Source organism: Amblyomma maculatum, chromosome 2, assembly GCF_055883805.1.
Source record: "Amblyomma maculatum isolate TAMU_Amacu chromosome 2, ASM5588380v1, whole genome shotgun sequence".
Lineage (NCBI taxonomy): Eukaryota > Metazoa > Arthropoda > Arachnida > Ixodida > Ixodidae > Amblyomma > Amblyomma maculatum.
In genome coordinates, this window is record NC_139345.1 from 185,863,293 (window position 1) to 185,871,920 (window position 8,628).

An 8,628-nucleotide genomic window follows, 5' to 3' on the forward strand; every position below is an offset into this window, starting at 1 on the left:
AAACGGCCGATTGCGCCTCAATTACCCACAGTGCACCGCGCATAGCGCGTCAGTAAATACCCCCTATAAGCCACAAAAAAATTTGACCTACGCTGCTTCGTCAGTTTCACATCTAGATTCACTCCTGGAAAGAGACTCTCTCCTTTTACCTAGGACTCCTGCACACAGTAATTGGACAACTCTGGTTTTCCCAAACATTGACGGCACATTTTACGCAACGTGGAGACTAGAAGAGGAAACCGTTGAGATATTACATGACGAAGGAATGTCATTTCATCTGAAGGAAGAGGGCATATTATGCCGCACGTACATAAAAAGAAATTTCCACGCAGAGAGAGGAAGCCTTTCTATAGAAGTGGCAGAAGAGGAACTCGAAAGTGTAGATGCGTTTTCTCTGTGCTGCGGGGCGATGCCCAAGAGACAGCTGAAATCAGCGGGACTTACGCTGACAGCACGACTGGCCAGCAAATTTCAGTGTCACGGAAACGTGCACTATAGCAGCAGCTGCCAGGGCACCGGATCTGGAGAAGGTGAGCAGATAATCTATTTTTGAAGGTGAACAGTCGCGAGACGATTGTGGAACAGGTAAACAGTTTTTTTTTTTCACGAATACGCAAAATGTCATTGTTGATTCCAAATACATACGCCTATAGTGATCTGTTAAGGCACGTGTACAAAGAACTGTTTGCACTGCCGTAATAAATAACACCGTTAGGTTTAACACGTAACTACTTTTATTCCTATTCACACAGGTTTCCGTGTACGTCACTTCATGCGATTAATCCTGGTAAGAAATGTCGGGAATAGCAGTGCCCATCGAGCGAATGAAAAACAAATGTACTGGATGCTGTTCCGATACAAAGCCGCTATCTTTTCCTGCCTGGTTACGCATATCCTGGTTACACATTTGCATGGAGAAGTGTGGGACGCGGGCGCGTGTTGAAACCGGCGGGATTTATTCAAATACCCTAGTGACGGTTCGTTTTATTTACAGTGCGTTATCGGCGGTATCTTTTTGTCTGTGTGTGTATGTTTGTGTGATGCGCTGGGGGAGGGGTGTTGAAAATACTCCTTCTTAATTATTTATACTTGAAATGTACTCGATCACTCTATTCCCTCTCTCGCATATGCGTCCAAGCCGGAATCAACGAGCAAGTTGTGCTTAGCATGATGCCCGTGCCATCCTGTTTTATTGTTAAAATTGGTGTTCTCTGATAACCAAACTTCTAACATCTCTAATCCTTGAATGTTCTAGCATTTGTTGGGTGTCATAAACCTAAAATTGTCTATTACGATGTCGTGGTAGTAGCCAATTTTATGCAAACGCGGAGATCCGAAGTTAGGTTCCAGCAAAAAGAATGTAAACGAGACAGCAAGCCAGGTGAAAAGGGAGGTTGAAAAGGTGAAATACTAGAGAGCTTCAATCAACCCCCTCCCCCCCTTGCCTTCGTCCCGGAATTATGGAGTCTTCTGGCCGTTTTCCCAGCATTTACTTTTTATTTACTAGTATACATAGCGCTGAAATGGTATTACTTCGGTCGACATTACTAAAGTAGCGCGAAACAAATACGCTGTAAGCTGAAGGCAAAACCGAAGTGAACATTAGCTTCTCATAACTGTGTTTAGGTGCTATAGCCGGATTTGCGCGCCGGTTTGAGCTACAGGCCGAGGTACAGTCAATCACGGGTGTACCGAACCCGGATATATAGAATTATTACATAATCCGATTTAAAATCTAATGCAAAAGTATAGGAATGGTGTTCGAGTTTGTCGAACTCCTGTTAAGTGAAACATTCTGGTATATATATCGAAGTTCGTACCGTAGAAGTTCGTGCCGTGGGTGTGTGTATGTTGGGGGGGGGGGGATATTGAAGAGGCTGCATATTGTTCGATGGCATCGTGGATTTATATAGCATAGCGCACTGCCACACGACTGGACAATGGAGAGCTTGATTTTGGGCTTAAAACGTGTTTAAAACGTGGCCGTAATTCTGTGTTGCGTTTCTTTTTCAGCTTCCAAGTGTCCCGAATGCAAAGAGGCAAGACACTCTCTGATAAGGAAGAAGTACAAGCTGAAGTATCCGCCGCAGCAAAGCGCCTTAAACGGCCACAGCAAAAGAAAAACTTGCGTCAGCAAAAGCGAAAGCTTATGGCTCGCATGGTGAACAAAAGGAAGGAAGTCAAAACAATGGATGAAAAGGCCCCTCACGTGGTGAACTTAAGGAAGGAAGTCAAAACAATGGCGGAAAATGCCCATAACCTAAGTGTCTTATTTCAAAACAGGATTGTGGGTCTTCCCGCGAAGCAAAGCCGCGCTGCATTTCTTCAAAGCTGCAAAAAGGAAAGGCACTCGTGGGATGGAGTTCACTTAGAATTGGCTACTCGAGTTCGTTCTTATAAAAATCAAGAGTCCTAAATTATACAACTACATGCGAAGAAATGAAATTTTGGTTTTGCCATGTAAGAACATATTGCGCAAGCACCTATGGTGCTACAAATCTAGTTTCGGATGTTCGATGCATGTTCTCAGTGCCTTGAAGGAAAAAACAAGAACGATGGACATTGTCAAAGACACGGAGGCCTTCTTGTGGACGAGCTCAATGTTTCAGAGCACGTCGGTCACGTCCTCGGGACGCGCCAAAGGAATGGTTGATTTAGGTCCCTTTACGCCACTCAGTGAGAGAGGCCAGCCATGTGACCACGGCATGGTTATTATGTTCGTATCGTTCGCGGGAAAGTGGACACAAGTTATTGCTGTGTTCGCACACATGAAAATGTGAAAGGGGGAACTGCTGGCAAAGATTCTTGTCGAAGCCGTGATGCTTGCAGAAGAGGCAGGCCTTCGCGTTGACTTCGTCACGTGTGACGGGGCAACGTGGAATCGAAAGATGTGGAAAGTTTTGGAATCGGCGCGACGGCTACCTCAATTACAAGCAGGTTCAGGCATCCAACAGACAGCGGTCGCTTCCTGCACTTCGTTTCTGATTTTCCTCACCTGGTGAAGAGCGTGCGCAACAACCTGCTTGCACATAAATTCGACACACCAGAGGGCTTGGTGAGTTTTTCCTATCTGTATACTTCTCGCCTAACTATATAGTTATGTTTCAGCACTGGAGGAAAAAATACAGTCTCGTGCTCTAAACAAGGTGCCAGACATGCATGATTGCTATACAGTTGCTGTGGGGCTACCTTTGTCTGGAGTGAGAGAAGTTAGGCTATATTAAGCGCCATAGCTGTCTGAACAGGATAAAATTCTCCACTGTCGAGTTCTGCTAAGATCACTGAGATTGGCCTCCGTTAGTCATATAGTTGCGCCGATGTGGCAGTGATTCGTTCCGCCATCGGACAACAATAAGTCCGCCTTGCGCGGCAACAGCCCATTATGTGGCCCTTTTTTTTTTTCGTTTTGTTTTTTTTTAGGACTGCTGCAGCTGAGGCTCTAAGGGAGCACTTCAGGTGAGGGTCAAAGGAAGTACCTTTGCAAGACAAACAGAACCACCTTTGCAGGCTGCGAGGTTCGAAACTGGGTTTGGGCCCACTGCGGAGGAGGGGCGCGCAGCGGGGTTTACGGAGCTTCTCCCAAACGTACACCCCTGTAAAAGCCGAGCACCAGGCCGGGGGACGCTTGTACCCATTTTTACCGGTGGGTGTCCGGCGGTGGGTTTCGAACTCACCACCTCCCGCAGCCGTGGCCTAGTGGTTAGAGCGCCCGTCTCGGCTGCGGGAGGTGGTCAGTTCGAAACCCACCGCCGGACACCCACCGGTAAAAATGGGTACAAGCGTCCCCCGGCCTGGTGCTAGGCTTTTACAGGGGTGTACGTTTGGGAGAAGCTCCGTAAACCCCGCTGCGCGCCCCTCCTCCGCAGTGGGCCCAAACCCAGTTTCGAACCTCGCAGCCTGCAAAGGTGGTTCTGTTTGTCTTGCAAAGGTACTTCCTTTGACCCTCACCTGAAGTGCTCCCTTAGAGCCTCAGCTGCAGCAGTCCTAAAAAAAAAAAACAAAACGAAAAAAAAAAGGGCCACATAATGGGCTGTTGCCGCGCAAGGCGGACTTATTGTTGTCCGATGGCGGAACGAATCACTGCCACATCGGCGCAACTATTTGGGCCGTGACCCCTTTTCCCAAGCATTTCACCCCAGAAGAGCCGAGCACCAGGCCGGGGGAAAGCTTGTACCCATTTAAAAACCGGTGGGTACCCGGCGGCACCAGGGATCGAACCCGGTACCTCCCGAATGCGAGGCGGATGCTCTACCACAAGGCCACCCGTGCAAGAGCGCCCGTCTCGGCTGCGGGAGGTGGTCAGTTCGAAACCCACCGCCGGACACCCACCGGTAAAAATGGGTACAAGCGTCCCCCGGCCTGGTGCTCGGCTTTTACAGGGGTGTACGTTTGGGAGAAGCTCCGTAAACCCCGCTGCGCGCCCCTCCTCCGCAGTGGGCCCAAACCCAGTTTCGAACCTCGCAGCCTGCAAAGGTGGTTCTGTTTGTCTTGCAAAGGTACTTCCTTTGACCCTCACCTGAAGTGCTCCCTTAGAGCCTCAGCTGCAGCAGTCCTCAAAAAACAAAACGAAAAAAAAAAAAGGGCCACATAATGGGCTGTTGCCGCGCAAGGCGGACTTATTGTTGTCCGATGGCGGAACGAATCACTGCCACATCGGCGCAACTATTTGGGCCGTGACCCCTTTTCCCAAGCATTTCACCCCAGAAGAGCCGAGCACCAGGCCGGGGGATAGCTTGTACCCATTTTATAACCGGTGGGTACCCGGCGGCACCAGGGATCGAACCCGGTACCTCCCGAATGCGAGGCGGATGCTCTACCACAAGGCCACCGCAAAGTCAGACAGGCCGGAAATCCGGACTTGCCGTGGGACTGCAGTGATCTCTGAGAAGTGAACTTCATCAGTGACAGTGAACCTTTACGTCTTTCGACACGCTGGCTTAAAGCGTTTCGCACTTGAAACAAGGCATTTTCTGAGTTTTCGCGTGTGCAGGACACGACTCGTTTTCAGTTTTGAACCCCGTGAAACACGGTAACTCGAACCACCTTTGCAGGCTGAGGTGTTCGAAACTATTTTGCCCCAGAGGGAGCGCAGCGGGGTTTGCGGAGCCTCTTCCAAGCGCACACCCCTGTGAGAGCCGGGCGCCAGGCCGGGGGACGCTTGTACCCATTTTTACCGGTGGGTGTCCGGCGGCGGGTTTCGAACGAACCACCTCCCGCAGCCCGTGCCCGTGTTTGTGTGTTCAGTGCACGTTAAAGAACCCCAGGAATTCAAAACGCCTGCAGCCCTCTACTACGGCGTCTCCCATCGAGTCTCATGGCGACCTTAACTCCGTATATACCATACCATACACTACGTTTTCATTATTTTTATTATGGTTCTTCCGTACGGCCTACCTTAATTAGAAAATTCCGCAGTGACAAGGATTTCGTACTCTTCATTCCTTTCGACACGAACGCGTAGAAAACTGAGTTACAGATAAGATGTGAGCGTGTATGCAAAGACAAACGACTATACGATATTGGCGTGTGCTTTCTTTTGATTTCAGGTTGATCTCGACATGATCGGGAGGGTGCACGAAATGGACGGTAGCGCTGTGACTCTGAGAGTTATGCACGTCATAATCAAAGCCCATCTGAACCAGAACAACTTCGAGAAAATGCGCGTGGCGTTAGCCTACTAGCTTTTCGGCCCAAAAGTCATACGTGGGCTTCGTTTCTTCAGAGAAAGAATCGAGGCTTCGATGGGCAGTATTTGCACTACCATGCAGTTTTTCGAGTAAGTATCTGAAATAAACGCAGTGTCGTAGTTTTACACAAATTGAGAATATATTTTGGAATGTATACGACGAAACATCTCAGTCTTCGCCTGAAGGATGCAGAATAAGTGTAATGAAGCTTAATCAGATTTTTTCTGAAAACAAGCTGAACAGCGTACGCATCGTAGTAGATCTTGTCACAACACGTGAAATTACGTATATTGAGAGCCTACCGTGGACGTTCTTTAATTTGTACATGCCATGATCTTCCTCTTTCATGTGTACATACCATCATCATCGTCCCGCGGCGCCGGCTCCGGCACGCGCTTGGGTTTTTGTCATCGGAGTAAAACGCTAGACAAGGCATCGCTGGCCTTGCCGTCAAGACCTTGCCGTATCAACCTAGCCTTCTTTCACAATATACGACGCGGCAATAGCTAGGAGAGAAAACCGAGCGCACTATATTCATATGTATATATATTGTCAGGCATGCGAACAGAAGAGAACAAGGAAGTGCAAAAAGAGGCGCTCCGGAATAGAAGTGGAAGAAGAGGGAGCTCACTATATTTTGGTTAGCACATCAGGCTAAGGAGCAGAACCACTTTGTAAATAAACCTTAACAGTGTGGTGGAGGTGCTGAAAGATCCCCACGGATTCCTCTCTACCTCGTTCGAGCCGACGACTCGCTGGGCTCCCCCCTTTGACACCCACAATGATTCAAGACGGCGATGCACGGCAGCCAAGTCCAGCGGCACCCTCATGGCAGCATTACCGTGAGCCGCGGACCTTTTCTGGCAAGGCTGGCGAAGACGTGGACGACTGGCTCACCAATTACCAGCGGGTGAGCAAGTACAATCGTTGGGATGCCACTGTAATGCTGGCAAATGTTTTTTCTTGGACTCCACAGCCCTGACATGCTTTGAGAACCATGAAGCGTCCTTAACGAGCTGGGAGCGTTTTGAAGAGGAGATTCGAAATTGTTTCGGGGATACCACGGCAAAAAGGAAATGCGCTGAGCAGACTTTATTCCAGCGAGCCCAAGGGCCTGGTGAAACATGCACAATGTACATAGAAGAGGTCCTAAAAATCTGCAAAGCGGTGAATCCGAGCATGTCTGATGAAGACCGAGTTGGCCACCTCTTAAAGGGCATCGCGGTGGACGTATATAACTTTTTAATTACAAAAGAAAACTTAGATTCTCCCATGGCCGTGATAAAGCACTGTCGTACGTTCGAAACTTTAAAGCTGCGTCGCATAACCCCGAAATTCGGCCGTCTGCCTAACGTGACCAGTGTTGCAAGCGTGGATTCTCACGAGCATTCACATGAGCCTCCGCATTTGGCCGACATGATTCGTCAAATTGTCCGTGATGAGCTCTCCCGCCATCAAAATGTGAACCGCAGTGCAATTCCCTGTGATAGCTGCTCACTGCAGGCAGCTCCCATCCAGCGCTCTTTTTGGCGTTCTACCGCTCCTCCTCCCGTCCGTGACCACCGAAACGACTCATATGGCCCTGCTCCCCCAGCTCGTACCCACTACAGGGCGCCACCTCCTCCGCAACAACCCCAGCGGCTGGACTTTGCTGATCGCTTCGATCCTGTTACCGAGGACTATTATTTGGACCGTGCTCGTGAACCACCCGTCTGTTACCGCTGTGGTATGCTTGGCCACATATCCAGATTCTGCCGCCGCCGGAACCCGCCACCACGCTACCAGCGCCAATGGTGGAATCGCCGTTCTACCGTGAGTCCAGAAGTCCGTGACCCGACCTACCCCCCTCCTTCGGGATCCTACCGCTACGTACCACCACGCAACGACTCACCAGTTTCTGATCGCAGCCTGACTCCTCCTGCCCGCCGCTCCCGACAATCGACTTCTCCCCGCCGTTCTTCTCCGCCACCGGGAAACTAGCGTGTGCGGCCGATGGTGGTGCGGTCGCCAGGTCATCGATATTGCCAATTCCTCTACCGGTCGTTATGCTGAAGAACCGCTTGGAAGTGTTAGTGGATGGTGTTTCTGTTATGGCCTTAGTGGATACGGGTGCTAGTTTCCCTGATGAGCTTAGACTTAGAACCGTCTCGGCCACAAAATTATGTTTGGCTGGGATAGAACTGTCATATTTCGAGGTGTAGGGGGAAAATCGTTGCTTCCGCTTGGTATTTGTTATGTAAATGTGGCGATGGCTGGACACGAGTTTAGAACTGAATTTACGGTGCTCCCTCGCTCTATGCACGACGTTATTCTAGGAGTTGACTTTTTACAGCAGTGTGGCGCAACTGTCGACTTCAACAGTGGCGAGATGTCAATAAGCCCTAGCCTTCGATCGGCCCTCATAGAAGAATCGCCGCGGGCGGTCCAAGTGTTTTCTGTCTTCGAGGATACCATCGTTCCGGCGATGTCCGCCATCTTCGTCCCAGTTGTGTCTTCGGGTGCGGTTCCCAATGCCTTCGACGCTCTGGTAGAACCCGCTTCCCTTTCCGGTGCCAAAAAGAGTGTGTTGGTGCCCAGCTGCGTTGTTCGAGTGAACGAGGGCCGTGCCACGCTTTGGACTGTCAATCATACCAATGAACCTGCCGTATTGCCGCGTGGTTTGAAACTCGCCGACTTTGAAGAACGCCTTTCTATGCACATAGCCGCGTTCAGTGACAGCGTTGCTCGTTCAACTAGACGTCTTGATCATGCTGATTCCCAGTTTCAGTCTATGATAAATGAATCGCTACCCACCAACGACCGCCGAATATTGATGGAGGTTCTTATGAAACTTGCGGACGTGTTCGACTTTGCTCGAGATCAGCCACCACCGATTCCGCCTTCCCGCACCCATCACATGATCGACACTGGATCTGCACACCCGATTAGACAGACACCATAC

The 8,628-nt window shown here is 49.9% G+C and overlaps 1 pseudogene; it reads left to right on the forward strand.

The window, feature by feature from the left end:
• The first annotated feature begins 2,029 nt into the window (after positions 1-2,029).
• LOC146200607 (uncharacterized) lies at positions 2,030-5,681 on the forward strand (annotated as a pseudogene).
• The last annotated feature ends 2,947 nt before the right edge of the window (positions 5,682-8,628 follow it).